General features: G+C 36.2%; 1 pseudogene; it reads left to right on the plus strand.

Annotated features, from left to right (window-relative positions):
- The window catches only part of LOC139853863 (cinnamoyl-CoA reductase-like SNL6), a 30,622-nt pseudogene that overhangs the window by 5,181 nt on the left and 10,990 nt on the right, over nt 1-14,451 (plus strand).

Consider the following 14,451-nt stretch of genomic DNA (forward strand, 5'->3'; position numbering starts at 1 on the left):
AGCCCATCTCTTGCAAATTGTCCAAGCCCAACAACAATTAATAGACAATTATTACCTGTCTCAGCAACTTCAGGCCCAACAAAATTTACAGGCCTATTTATTATCTTATATGGCTGCTTTCTCTAAATTGCAGCCCAATTACAGCACACTCAATTACAACAGGTCCAACACTAATCTTTTTCATGGGCTGCAACCACATGCGCATCACACTCAGAGATATTTTAACATTGGTTCTCCTCAACATTCTGAAACCTCTGCTAGTTATCTCTCGCACGTTTTCAATAGTGTGACATTACATAACCCTGGTTCTGCGGATTGAAACATGGATACAGGTGCAACTTCCCACCTTACATCTAGCATTAATAATCTTAGTACTGTCTTTAATCATTGCATATATCCTTCTGTTGTTGTTGGCGACGGGAATGCTATTCCTGTCACTAACACAGGTCATAGTGTGTTGCCTAACATCCATCGACCTCTTCACCTTAATAATGTACTTGTTACCCCAAATATTGTCAAAAACCTCATATCCGTACGAAAATTTACCCGTGACAATAAAGTTTCTGTTTACTTTGACGAGTTTGGTTTTTCTGTGGTTGATTATTTTACTCGTCAATTACTCCTCCGATGTGATAGCACCGGAGATCTCTACCCATTCACAACTCCAGCTCCGTAACCTATTCAACATGCCCTCCTCACTACCTCCACTACCTGGCATCAACGTCTCGGACACCCTAGCGTTGAATCTTTTTGCAGTCTTGTTTCTAATAACTACATAGCTTGTAATAAAACGAAGCCTCCCGAGTTCTGCCATGCATGCCAACTTGGCAAACACGTGAGACTTCCGTTCAATAGTTCTAGTTCGCATGTTAATTCTGCATTTGATATTATTCATTCTGATTTATGGACTTCTCCAGTCTTAAGTCTTAGTGGATTTAAATACTATGTTATTTTCTTGGATCATTATTCGCATTATTTATGGGTGTTTCCGTTACGCAATAAATCTGAAGTATTCAATATATTTGTACAATTTCGCACATTCGTTAAAACCCAATTCAACACTGAAATTAAAGCTTTTCAATGTGATCAAGGGGGGAATTCGATAACACCCATTTTTACCAGCTCTTCCAATCGAATGGCATTCAACTTCGTCTATCTTGCACCCAAACTTCCCAATAAAACGGAAAATCTGAAAGAATGATCCGCACCATAAATAACATAATCCGCACCCTCCTATTTCAAGCAAACCTACCTCCAACTTTCTGGACAGAGGCACTACACATGGCCGCCTACCTTCTAAATCTTCTTCCATCTTCCGCCATTAACTACGATATTCCTCACACACGACTCTACAAAAATCCACCAAACTATTTCACACTACGTGTTTACGTGTCTTTGGTTGCCTCTGTTACCCTCATCTAAACACAACCAACAAACTCGCTCCCCGTTCTACTTCATGCATCTTCCTCGGATACCCATCCAATCATCAAGGCTATCGATGCCTTGATCTCTCCACCAACAAAGTCATATTATCACGCCATGTTACCTTATATGAAAATTCGTTTCCATACGGTTCCTCCCTTCCCTCGCCTGCTCCTACCACCACTACCACTGCCTACGACTTTCTAGATCCACCACCTAACTCGTTCTCTCGTAGCTTCGCTGAAAATAACACCCCCTCATCACTACCTACCTCCAATCACACAACACCACCCTCACCCGAAAATGCTACACCTTCCTCACCACCACCACAATCACCCGAGATCCCAGCAAATCCACCAAATCCAATCACTACTAACACTTCTTCCACTCATCCTATGGTCACCCGTCACCGCCTTGGCACCACTAAACCCGTAAACCGTCTGAATCTTCACGTGTCTACCACCTCTCCCATTCCTACCTCTTACTCTCACGCGTTTAAAGACCCTAACTGGCAACACGCTATGACCGAAGAGTATAATGCTTTAATTAAAAATAATACTTGGACCCTTGTGCCCCGCCCTTCGGACACGAACATAGTTCGCTCCATGTGGTTGTTTAAGCACAAGTTTAATGCTGATGGGACTTTGAGCAGGTATAAGGCTCGACTAGTTGCTAATGGTCGCAGTCAATAGGATGGTATTGATTGTGATGAGACGTTTAGCCCGGTTGTTAAACCGGCCACCATTCGGACTGTTCTCAGTCTTTCCATTTCTCGACACTGGCCCGTTCATCAGCTAGATGTCAAGAATGCTTTCCTTCACGGCCATCTTTCTGAGACTGTCTATATGCATCAACCTCCAGGTTTTCGTGACCCTTCACGACCGGTTCATGTGTGTCTCCTGCAGAAATCCCTATACGGATTGAAGCAGGCTCCACGCGCATGGTACCAGCGATTCGCAGGCTATGCTCAGAGTATCGGTTTCCAGCAAAGCCGATGTGACACTTCCTTATTTATTTATCGACAGGGTACTGATACTGCATATCTCTTATTATATGTGGACGATATTATTTTGACTGCATCATCGACAAAGTTTCTTCAGCGGGTTATTGCCTCTCTTCATCGGGAGTTCTCCATGATCGATCTTGGCCCGCTGAACTATTTTTTGGGTATTTCAGTTACTCGTACCTCTTCGGGGATGTTTCTATCTCAGAAGAAGTACGCTACTGAGATTCTAGAGCGCGCAGATATGATGGGGTGTCACCCTAGCAGAACCCCGGTCGAAACCAGCTCCAAGCTTAATACTTCAGGTCCACCGGTTGCTAATCCAACATTGTATCGCAGCCTAGCCGGGGCTCTTCAGTACCTCACTTTCACGAGACCTGACATTGCTTACGCAGTACATCAGATATGCTTATTCATGCATGACCCACGAGAGCAGCATTTTTCCGCACTTAAGCGGATTCTCCGGTATATTCAGGGTACACTTGATCTTGGCCTACAGCTCTTTGCATCATCTACCACGTCTCTGACAGCCTACTCAGATGCTGACTGGGCTGGTTTCCCTACTACTCGCCGCTCAACCTCAGGATATTGTGTTTTTTTGGGTAATAACCTTCTGTCGTGGTCCTCAAAACGACAGTTAACGCCATCTCGCTCCAGTACCGAAGCAGAGTACCGCGGGGTTGCTAATGCTGTTGCCGAGACATGTTGGCTTCGTAATCTAATTCGCGAGCTTCATTGTCCTTTGTTTTCCGCCACTATTGTGTATTGTGATAATGTGAGTGCAGTATACATGTCTGGTAACCCGGTTCAGCACCAACGCACGAAACACATAGAGATTGATATTCATTTCGTGCGGGATCTTGTGACGCAAGGACATGTGCGCGTTCTTCATGTTCCATCGCGATATCAGTATGCCGACATCTTCACCAAAGGCCTTCCTACTGTTCTTTTTGATGAGTTCCGGACCAGTTTGAGCGTTCGCTCAGCTCCCGCTCCAACTGCGGGGGGATGTTAGCCGATATTATTATCATTATTATTATGTTTATGTTTTGTAAGCCCATCTCTATAATGGCCCAGTTTCTTGTGTTAGCCTATTAGGTTAATTTGTCATCTATTTATATGTGGTATTGATCATTCATGTACAGCACCATTAAATTATCAATAATATTCCAAGTTAACAGTATGAACAAAAGGTGTAAAATGTATGCGTATATGAGTCTCTATAGTCCTAAAATGTAATAAAAAGATTGTTTCGCCAAAGTCAATATGACTGAGGTGGACTTTTGTTTGTGGGTGAACGAGTTGATCGCATACCAATTTGTGTATCCTAACAATATGATTAAATTTGAGAGGTTGAGCAGGTTATCAATTATGACTCCTAGTCGGTTACTATTATCAACAACTAGTTGTGGAGCCCTCGCTTCGCGCCGGAGGCTCCGTTTTGAATGCGAGTTAAAAAAAAGTCTTGAGTTATTTTGTAAAAAAGAATTTTTTTCGACATCTAACATTGAAGGGTTGTTCATTTTGTGAAAGTTGTTTCTTTTAGCGTTCGGTTTTTTTTTTTTTTTGTTTTTTTTTAAAGTTAGTTGATCTATTTTGTAAAAAAAATGTTTTTAGACATCTTTTGGTAGCATTGAAGGGTTGTTCCTTTTATGAAAGTTGCCTCTTTTATCGTTGAGGGGAAAAAAAAAGTTGGTTGATTTTTTTGTAAAATTTTTTTTTTCGACATCTTTTAGTAACATTGAAGGGTTGGTTCTTTTACGAAAGTTGGTTCTTTTATCGTTGGAGACCAAAAAAAAAAGAATGTGAAATGACGAAAATACCCCTGATTACTATTGATGAATAGTGCTACAGGGTTTTGTGTATTAGATATATAGATAATACCAAGATAGTCATGTTCAAACCTCACTAGAGCATATTTTGGATGGTTGCCAGATAATCCGGTTAGACAGGAGAAAACCATATCCGTTGACCCGTTTTACCCATTAGTTAATATTATTATTATTATTCGTAATTGAAGTACGAACATAAACAAAGATACTAGTCCATATGCTTACTTTACAAAATGGCAATACCCATTTATCCTTGTTTAGTAGCGTTAACTTATAATTTTTGCATAATATGAATCTGATACGGCTTCAATACTATTATTTCAGTTGACATAGAATCTATGGAAAGATCATTTGGTGACAACAAGAAACTGAGAGTATTCCACACAGATCCATTGGATTATCATAGTATCGTAGAAGCTATGGAAGGCTGTTGTGGCTTATTCTACACATTTGAGCCTCCCTTTGATCAGCCTACTAATGATGTAAGTAGCCAATCAATTTAGCTTCAGTTAATATCCAATTAGTTAATGATTTGAAGTACATATATGCATCATTTGAAATGAAAACAGGAATCAATGACAGAATTGGAGGTAAGGGCAGCCCATAATGTGTTGGTAGCGTGTGCCCAAATTGACACTATGGAAAAAGTCGTCTTTTCTTCTTCAGCTACAGCCATAATGTAACGACCCGTCAAAATCGCTATTGACGCAGCACGTTAATCATTGATTCCACAGTGAGGTTTTGACCTCTATATGATACGTTTTGATAAAATATTGCATTCATTAAAATAAGTGACTTTCTAAACATAGAAAGTTATAAGCATGTGGGCGAGTGCTTAGGTATAAGCAAATCCCCAAAATACATAAGTCTTTATTTTACAGGATGACATCACAGTCCAATTATTTATTACACAACGTAGTTTTGTTTCGAATGCAATAAACTTTATACAAAGCATGAGAGACTCCATGCAGGCAACAAGCACATCACAGCGGAAGCAGTCTAAGGACCTGAGAATAAAACTTGCTAAAAAGTCAACACGAATGTTGGTGAGTTATAGGTTTAATTGCTCGAGTCATAAATATATATGAAGATAGACCACAAGATTTCATCAAAAGTTTATCAATAGATTCTACGTAACAGAGCACCCTGGTAACTAAACTTTAACGTTATAATGATAATTACCCCATTCGTTTTAATACACGCAAACCAACGTGTCATAAACTCAAATAACATTCGTCCGTTAAAAGGCTAGCGCTCTAGCTCGGACGGGGATGTCAAGCCCTATGGATCCATATACAATTATTCGCGCCCACCAGTCCATATCCTATGTACTAGCAGCTACTAGTTACCAAAGCTAAGGGATTTTCGATTTAACTCAGTGTAGAATTTAGTATGTACTTGTGTCTTATTGCGTTTAAAATAAATTGCATGTATTCTCAGCCCAAAAATATTTAAAGTATTTAAAAAGGGATCTATAAACTCACTGTTCAATATTGAGACTCAATATTGTAGGCAAATTGTGTAGACGTAATGATGGTAGACGACTGTATGGTTGACTTTGGATTCAAGAACAATACCCCGAACAATACCCAATATTTCCTTAGTTTAAAACGGTTTGAAACCCGAATTAAAAACACCCTCGTATATACTTTATTATTATTAAACTTAAATTAAAATTAAAATTAAAATTATAAATATAAATTTAAATTACAGAAGAAGATAAGAAAGAGTGTGTTGATACGAGCAGAAAACTGGCGTATTTATAGTACTTTTTCATTTTCTGTAGCTCATGCGATCGCATGAGTTTTCAGTGTTTTTTGCCATGCGATCGCATGGCCGCCTGATCCGCTTTTGTTTGCTAGTTCGTCGACATCAAATAGTATTTACTGTAGCAAATAGTGTTTACTGTAGCAAATAGTTCGTCGACATCAAATAGTATTTTACTGTAGCAAAGCCGTTTTCACTGTAGCACTGTAGCAAAAGTCGGTTTCACTGTAGCAAATAGTGTTTTACTGCAGCAAGTCGGTTTCACTGTAGTAAATAGTGTTTTACTGTAGCAAAGTCGTTTTTACTGTAGGAAAGTCATTTTTTTTACTTGTACATCTTATAATATATATATATATATACATACATATAATTGTTCATGAATCGCCGAGAGTAGACAAAGGTAATTGATTATATGAAACAGTTCTAAAATTTTGAGACTCAATCTAACAGACTTTGTTTAACGTGTCAAAATAATAAATCGTATAGAGAATTGGTTTAAATAAGTCGAAATTTTTCGGGTCATCACAGTACCTCCCCGTTAAAGAAAATTTCGTCCCGAAATTTTGAGTAGTACCTGTTTTATGAGCGATATCAGTGAACAAATGTGGATACTTTTGCTTCATTTGATCCTCATGTTCCCAAGTAAACTCGGGTCCTCGTCTAGCGTTCCAACGAACCCTAACTATAGGTATTTTGCTTTGTTTTAATTGTTTGACCTCACGGTCCATGATTTCAACAGGTTCTTCGATAAAATGGAGTTTATCATTGATTCGTATTTCGTCAAGAGGAATTACGACATCCTCTTCAGCTAAACATTTCTTCAAATTTGACACGTGAAATGTGTCGTGAACACTACTAAGTTCTTGCGGTAGCTTTAATCGATAAGCAACTGCTCCAATTCTTTCTGTGATTTCAAAGGGTCCTACGTACCTAGGACTTAGCTTTCCTCGTTTACCGAATCGTACAACGCCTTTCCAGGGTGACACTTTCAACATGACTTTGTCGCCCACTTGAAATTCTAGCGGTTTTCTTCTTACATCAGCATAACTCTTTTGGCGACTCATGGCCGTTTTCAATCGCTGTTGTATTTGAATGATCTTTTCGGTGGTTTCGTGAATAATTTCTGGTCCAGTAAGTTGTCTTTCTCCTACTTCACTCCAACAAATAGGAGATCTGCACTTTCTACCGTAAAGTGCTTCAAATGGCGTTGCGTTGATGCTCGTATGATAGCTGTTATTGTATGAAAATTCTGCCAACGGTAAGTGTCGATCCCAAGTGGTTCCAAAGTCAATCACGCATGCCCGTAACATGTCTTCCAATGTTTGTATTGTTCTTTCACTTTGACCATCTGTCTGTGGGTGATAAGCGGTGCTCATATCTAATCGAGTTCCCAATGCTTTTTGTAATGACTGCCAGAAACGTGATGTGAATCGGGTGTCGCGATCAGATATGATGGAGATAGGTACACCATGCCTGGAAACTACTTCCTTCAAATATAGGCGTGCTAATTTCTCCATACTGTCTGTCTCCTTTATTGGTAGAAAGTGAGCTGATTTAGTTAGACGATCAACTATCACCCAAATACTATCATGACTACTTGCAGTCTTTGGCAATTTCGTAATGAAATCTATGGTTATTCTTTCCCATTTCCAGTGCGGAATTTCTGGTTGTTGCAGTAATCCTGACGGCTTTTGGTGCTCAGCTTTGACCTTTGCACACGTCAAACATTTGCTTACATAAGTAGCAATTTCTGTATTCATATTAGGCCACCAATAGAACTTCTTGAGATCGTGGTACATTTTTTCGTTTCCTGGGTGAATTGAGTACCTCGTTTTGTGTGCTTTATCTAGTACTAGTTGCCTTAGGTTACCATGTCTTGGTACCCATATCCTACCAGCAAAATACAGGGTTCTATCGGCTTTTACTTCAAGTTGTTTTTCTAACCCTTTGCTCATTTCGCCTTTTTCGGTTTCTGCCTTTAAAGCCTCTAACTGTGCTGCTTGAATTTGCTTTGTGAGATCAGTACGAATTGTAATGTTCAAAGATCGGACCCTAAGAGGTTTTACTCTTTCTTTCCGACTTAGGGCATCAGCTACAACATTAGCCTTTCCGTGGTGGTAACGGATTTTACAATCGTAATCGTTTAACAACACTACCCAGCGACGTTGTCTCATATTGAGTTGTTTTTGATCAAAAATATGCTGAAGACTCTTATGGTCGGTGTACACTGTACACTTGGTGCCATATAGATAGTGTCTCCATATTTTGAGTGCAAAAACTACTGCTCCAAGTTCCAAATCGTGCGTCGTATAGTTCTTTTCATGAATTTTTAGTTGTCGTGAGGCATATGCGATAACTTTTGTGCGTTGCATTAATACACATCCTAAACCTTGGCGCGAAGCGTCACAATAGATCATGAAATCATCATTTCCTTCTGGTAATGACAAAATGGGTGCAGACGTTAACTTCTTCTTTAATAACTGGAATGAGGATTCCTGTTCCGTGGACCAATCATACTTCTTTTCCTTTTGAGTCAATGCAGTTAAGGGTTTGGAGATTCTAGAGAAATCTTGAATGAATCTTCGGTAGTAACCAGCAAGACCTAAGAATTGGCAGATTTGTGTTGGAGTCTTCGGTGTTTCCCATTTACTAATGGCTTCGATCTTGGCAGGGTCAACTTTAATTCCATGTTTACTGACAACATGGCCCAAAAATTGTACTTCTTGTAACCAGAAATCACACTTCGAAAATTTTACGTACAATTCTTCTTTCTTGAGTATCTCTAGTACCAGTCTTAAGTGTTGCTCATGTTCTTCCTTGTTCTTCGAGTAAATCAATATGTCGTCGATAAAAACAATGACAAATTTGTCTATATACGGTCTACAGATGCGATTCATTAGATCCATGAATACTGCTGGTGTAGAGACCCGTCCTAATCTATCCGGACGAAGTCCATATCGATTATAAACGATTCACAACAGTTGATTTCATCGCGAGGTACTTGACCTCTATATGATACATTTTACAAACATTGCATTCATTTTTGAAAAGACAATCTTTCATTACATCGAAAGATGACGGCATGCATACCATTTTATAATATATCTAACTATAATTGACTTAATAATAATCTTGATGAACTCAACAACTCGAATGCAACGTCTTTTGAAATATGTCATGAATGACTCCAAGTAATATCTTTAAAATGAGCAATTGCACAGCGGAAGACTTCTTTCATACTTGAGAATAAACATGCTTTCGAGTGTCAACCAAAAGGTTGGTGAGTTCATAGGTTTATCATAAAACAATAAAATTCATCATTTTGATAGACCACAAAATTTAAATACAGTACACCTATCTTGTGTACAAAATCATTTTCATAAATCCTAGTAACCGTACACATATCTCGTGTACAAAAATATCATACACATAACCTGTATATAAAATCATTCTCTCGATATATAACATTCACTTTTCATTCATTGCTTGGCTTGGTAACCGATCTTAACATATAACGCGCATAAATAATATCCCCAAAAACAGAACATCTCGTCTGTATAATATATAATGCGCATATATATTATTAGTGATTTTATTTGTTATTTTATATCATGTGTTTTATTAATAACTTAATTAGATATATTTATCTTTATATAGATAATTAACATTTATTACAAAAGCATTAATATGATTAGGTTTTATGTCATAAATATATTTTTATATAGAAAATCTATATTTGATATATTAATAGTACTAATAATAATAATGATAAAATAATACTAATTATGATAAAAATTATGGTAATTCTAATAATAATAATAATGATAATTTTATTATTAATAATAAAGATAGTACTAATAATAATAATGTTTGTAATGATAATACTAATAACGTTTAATGATAATTATAATAATTAGGATATAATTTTGTTAATAATAATAAATTATCTAGTAATACAAATAATAATAATATTAATAATACAAATAAAATTTTGGAATACAACCTTTGAAGAAACAAGCTTTTAAAAAATAAAATGCCACTACCTAGACTTGAACCCGCGACCTCTTGATTAAACTCAAACATTCATGACCACCTGATCCGCTATGTTTTTCTGATTTAAACCCGGATTTACAAATATATAACCCGTTTCCCAAACATTTCATCTTGTCATCAACCATCAAAATACAAATCACCATCATCATCTATCTCGCGTTAGTAGCAGTCACAAAGTGGGTATCGGGCCAACAACACAAACGGCCCAAGTAAAAAATATATGTTATCTCGGCCCAACTACATAAACCAACACGGCCCAACTCAAAACCCATTTATGTAAATAATTATATACGGCCCAAGTCTAGTTTTAATTTATTTGTGTGGCTCGTGAATTTAAAAAATAAAAAATCTGGAAAGTTAACATTATTTGTGGGGTTCGACTAAGAATATCAAGAAACATCCACAGCCCTCATCATTCTTAATCATCATCGTTACTTTTATATTATTACCAATCATCATAACGTTCATACTTATCATCATGATCATCATCATGTGATTATCTACATCATCATCTTATCTTCCATTATCATCATCCATATATGATCATTACATACATCATCATCGTTATTCTCCTCCATCTTTGCTAAATCAGAAAAGAAAAAGAAATCAAAATAGCAGAATGGCAGCTATTTTATGGATTTGAATTTGAACAAGAAAATAGAAGTATCGCAGCAGGTGATGTTGTGTCTTGGGGGGTCGATAGTTGAAGGTGGTGAAGGATGGTTATGGTGATTGTGAGATGGTGGTTATGGATATGTTTAAAACAAAGATATCGGACAGATTATCATCTGCAGTAGCTACAGAAACAACAAAGAAAGAATTTGGAATTTATAATTGTACCTAGTGGTGGTGCTCCGGTGGTTATTGTGGCATTTTCTAGTGATGAAACAGCAGCAACAGTGAGCAAGCGATGGTGGTGTTCGATGGTTGTTTGATCAACAACAAAAAAATGGAAACATAAAATCATAGGTGGTCTTGGTTGGGACTTCCGAACAGATGGAAGTATTATAGCTGCAACATCCTTGTTTCATTTGTTCGATCAATTTATAAAACGGAATATAGCCGCAGAAGTAAACTATTGTAGCAACGGCAGTGTTTGAAGGTGGTTGTGGCAGGGATACGGTTGTTAATTAATGATGAACAAGGTGGTGATTAGAGCCTCGGTGGTGGATGGTGGTCCGGGTTGTATACGGATGGTGGTGATGTAAAGTAGTCGAAGGTGATGGAAGTGGGTTTTCATGGTTTGAAGGTGGTTTTAAGGCGATAGGTGGTGGTGTTAATAGGTGGTAGTTAATCACAGTGAATGATGGTTGTCGATGGCTTATGGTGTCGGGCGGTGTAATAATATTGGTGATGGTTTGTTGTGGTGTGTGGGCTGCAAACAAAGGGCAAGTAGCAGCTGCAACATCAATCGCTCAAGAACAGAATGTATGTATATGTCTCAGTCAATAAAGAAGAGAAGGAAGAAAAAATGCAGTGTCTAGGTTTGTGTTTGTGGGAGTATGATTTGTAGAATCTAAATAAAAGAAGGGATTATGCATGTATATACAGATGTCATATGTCTATATATATTATAATGCTGAGAAACAACAAAAATAACTCAATGATTTGTGTGTTTGTCAAATGGAGAATAGTAAACAGAAAAAGGAAATAGTAAAGTTTGCTATCATGTTTTGTGATCATTGAAACGATTAAGGTATATAATAAATAAATTAATAATAATAATATACAGATGAAAAAGAATTGTGTGGGTGATGGCTGTGGTTATTTGCAGTCTCTATCTATCTATCTCTGAACGTACATACATACATATATATATGTTGAAGAAAACAAAATAACATCAAATTAATAATAATATAATAATAATTAAAAATTAATACGTGCATTAAAATTAACCGTCGTTTATTACGGACTAACATTTATTCTAAATTTCTATAATTTCGTATTAGATCTATATGAACACCAACGAAATGTCAACCGAGTATTACAATTAATTAATAAATATATTCAATAAAGTTTTATATCTATATATAGATTTATTTTAATAATAAATTTTATTATATCTTATATTATTTTATTTTACAAAATTAATTCTAATAACTAAATGATATAATATTTCAAATTATATTTCAAATTAATATATGTATTATATATATATATATATATATATATATATATATATATATATATATATATATATATATATATATATATATATATATATATATATATATTTAAATATATATGTATTTATTTACAAATAGTTGTTCGTGAATCGTCGGGAGTAATCAAAGGTCAAATGAATATATGAAACAGTTCAAACTTTTTGAGACTCAACCTTACAGACTTTGCTTATCGTGTTGGGTTCAGCTTAAGATCAAGTTTAAATTTGGTCGGAAATTCCCGGGTCGTCACAGTACCTACCCGTTAAAGAAATTTCGTCCCGAAATTTGAGTGAGGTGGTCATGGCTAACAATAAAAATGTTTTCATGACGAATATGAGTTGATAAATAGAGTTCTATCATTATTGAGTAATGAAGATGAAACGATTCGATTATTCGGAGAGTACGAATGAAGCTATCACAAAAGAGTAAAATGAATAAATAAAGTTTCGTCTTAACTTTTGACGTTGTCCTGATTGAATTCCGGAATTCAAGGGATTTAAAGAAGATCTTCAAAATCTAAAAGATTTGATTATTCAGCGAGTAAGGAAATTAAGATCTCTATAATTAAATACGGTGATCTGCCTCGATTACTCTGTCTGATATTTCCATTATAAATTAAACTCTTCTGTTCTATTATTCTCACCATTCCTATACTTTCTCTCTTAGTTCATACATCCAAAAGATTGTGAAAATGCTTAATCCAACTCTGGTTCTTAACCTCATTCTGACTATCGCAACAATCATTCTTCCATTCCAACTCCCAATAGAGGAATCTGTTTACTTCTACTTCGCTCTTGGGGTAATTGTGTTTATCATACTCTCGTGTCTTTATATTGCTATTCGTATTAATGTACACGGTTTGTGATTTCAGGGTTGTTGTCGAGTTTTATATCTTCCCTTATGTTTCGGTGCTCTTTGCCTTTTTTTCTTCTCTTCTCGACCTCTATTAAAGCGAGTGACGGTCCAGAATTCGTAAGTATGGAGTTTCGAATGAACTTAATGTTCTAATCAAGAAAGAACGTAATAGCACGATTTGATTTGTCAATTTACCAGAATCACTGAGAATAGAACTATCAAGAATATATTTTCTTGATATGTTCAGAGGTTAATTAGAATGAAAGAGTTATGTAACATGGCACATGATGATGGTATGATCTACTGTGAACCATCATTACGTTTCATTAGAAACTCAGCATGACTTACTGTAATATAATCACGTTGGCCAAGCGCCATTATATTATACTAACCCATGCTTCAATTCCCAACACTTCTCCACAATTCATTCATAATTTATACTTAGATTTTACATAAGTTTCCAATATAATGAAATACAGAAAACACGAAGAGGTAGATAATTTTGGACAAGAATATTAATGAAAATATCCTCATAAATATCGAAGATATTTATGATGATATTCTGGAATTTCTAAGTTCTAAGGTTAACGAAGAAAAATTTTCCGCAAGATTCTAACATGACTTCGGAGCAAGGTATTTGTTGAAAGTTTCATCGGATCCGAAATTACCTGGATTCTTTGTATACATGGTATGGTCCTTGCATTTTACCTTGGTCTCCTTCAAGGTTAGCTCAATCCGTTTTTCAGTACCAAATTTTCTATCGAGCGTTCCTAACACTCCATTCTTTATCATCATACTCTTGGCCATTTAGACCATCTATAATTTTGTTGTTTCCTCTGCATTTAATGCTACCATATCTGAATCATCAGTTATTAATCCGAGATGGTTTCAAGAGAATTGTGTTTTTAGATGATTAAACGCTGACGGTAATATGGTGAAATATAAAAGGTTCCCCGGTAACAATAAAAGAGCACGCATATATATCAAGGTGTTAATAAGGTTGTTTCGAACGAAAAGTCAAAGTTGACTTGCTGGAGCTATGACAAAATTTGCTACTTTGAAAAAGAACTGCAAAGTTATTTTGGGTAATAATAACACTAAAGGAATTAGCATAACTACTTGTTAAACGTTTACTCAGTTTCCGAGAGTTTTTCAGGTGCATAAATATATGCATAAATCTTTCCTTCCGTTGATGAAGTGCGGTCGGTTCATTCTCTTGATTGAGATTTTTTTTAAGAATCATGAAAATTTGAACACGGATTGGAATCGTCAAGATTCAAATGAGGTTTAAGATGAAATCAAGTGGCAAACTTGAAGAACTATTTATTTCATATGTTATAATCAGTATTTTAAT

Source organism: Rutidosis leptorrhynchoides, chromosome 6 (assembly GCF_046630445.1).
Source record: "Rutidosis leptorrhynchoides isolate AG116_Rl617_1_P2 chromosome 6, CSIRO_AGI_Rlap_v1, whole genome shotgun sequence".
NCBI classification, from domain to species: Eukaryota; Viridiplantae; Streptophyta; class Magnoliopsida; order Asterales; family Asteraceae; genus Rutidosis; species Rutidosis leptorrhynchoides.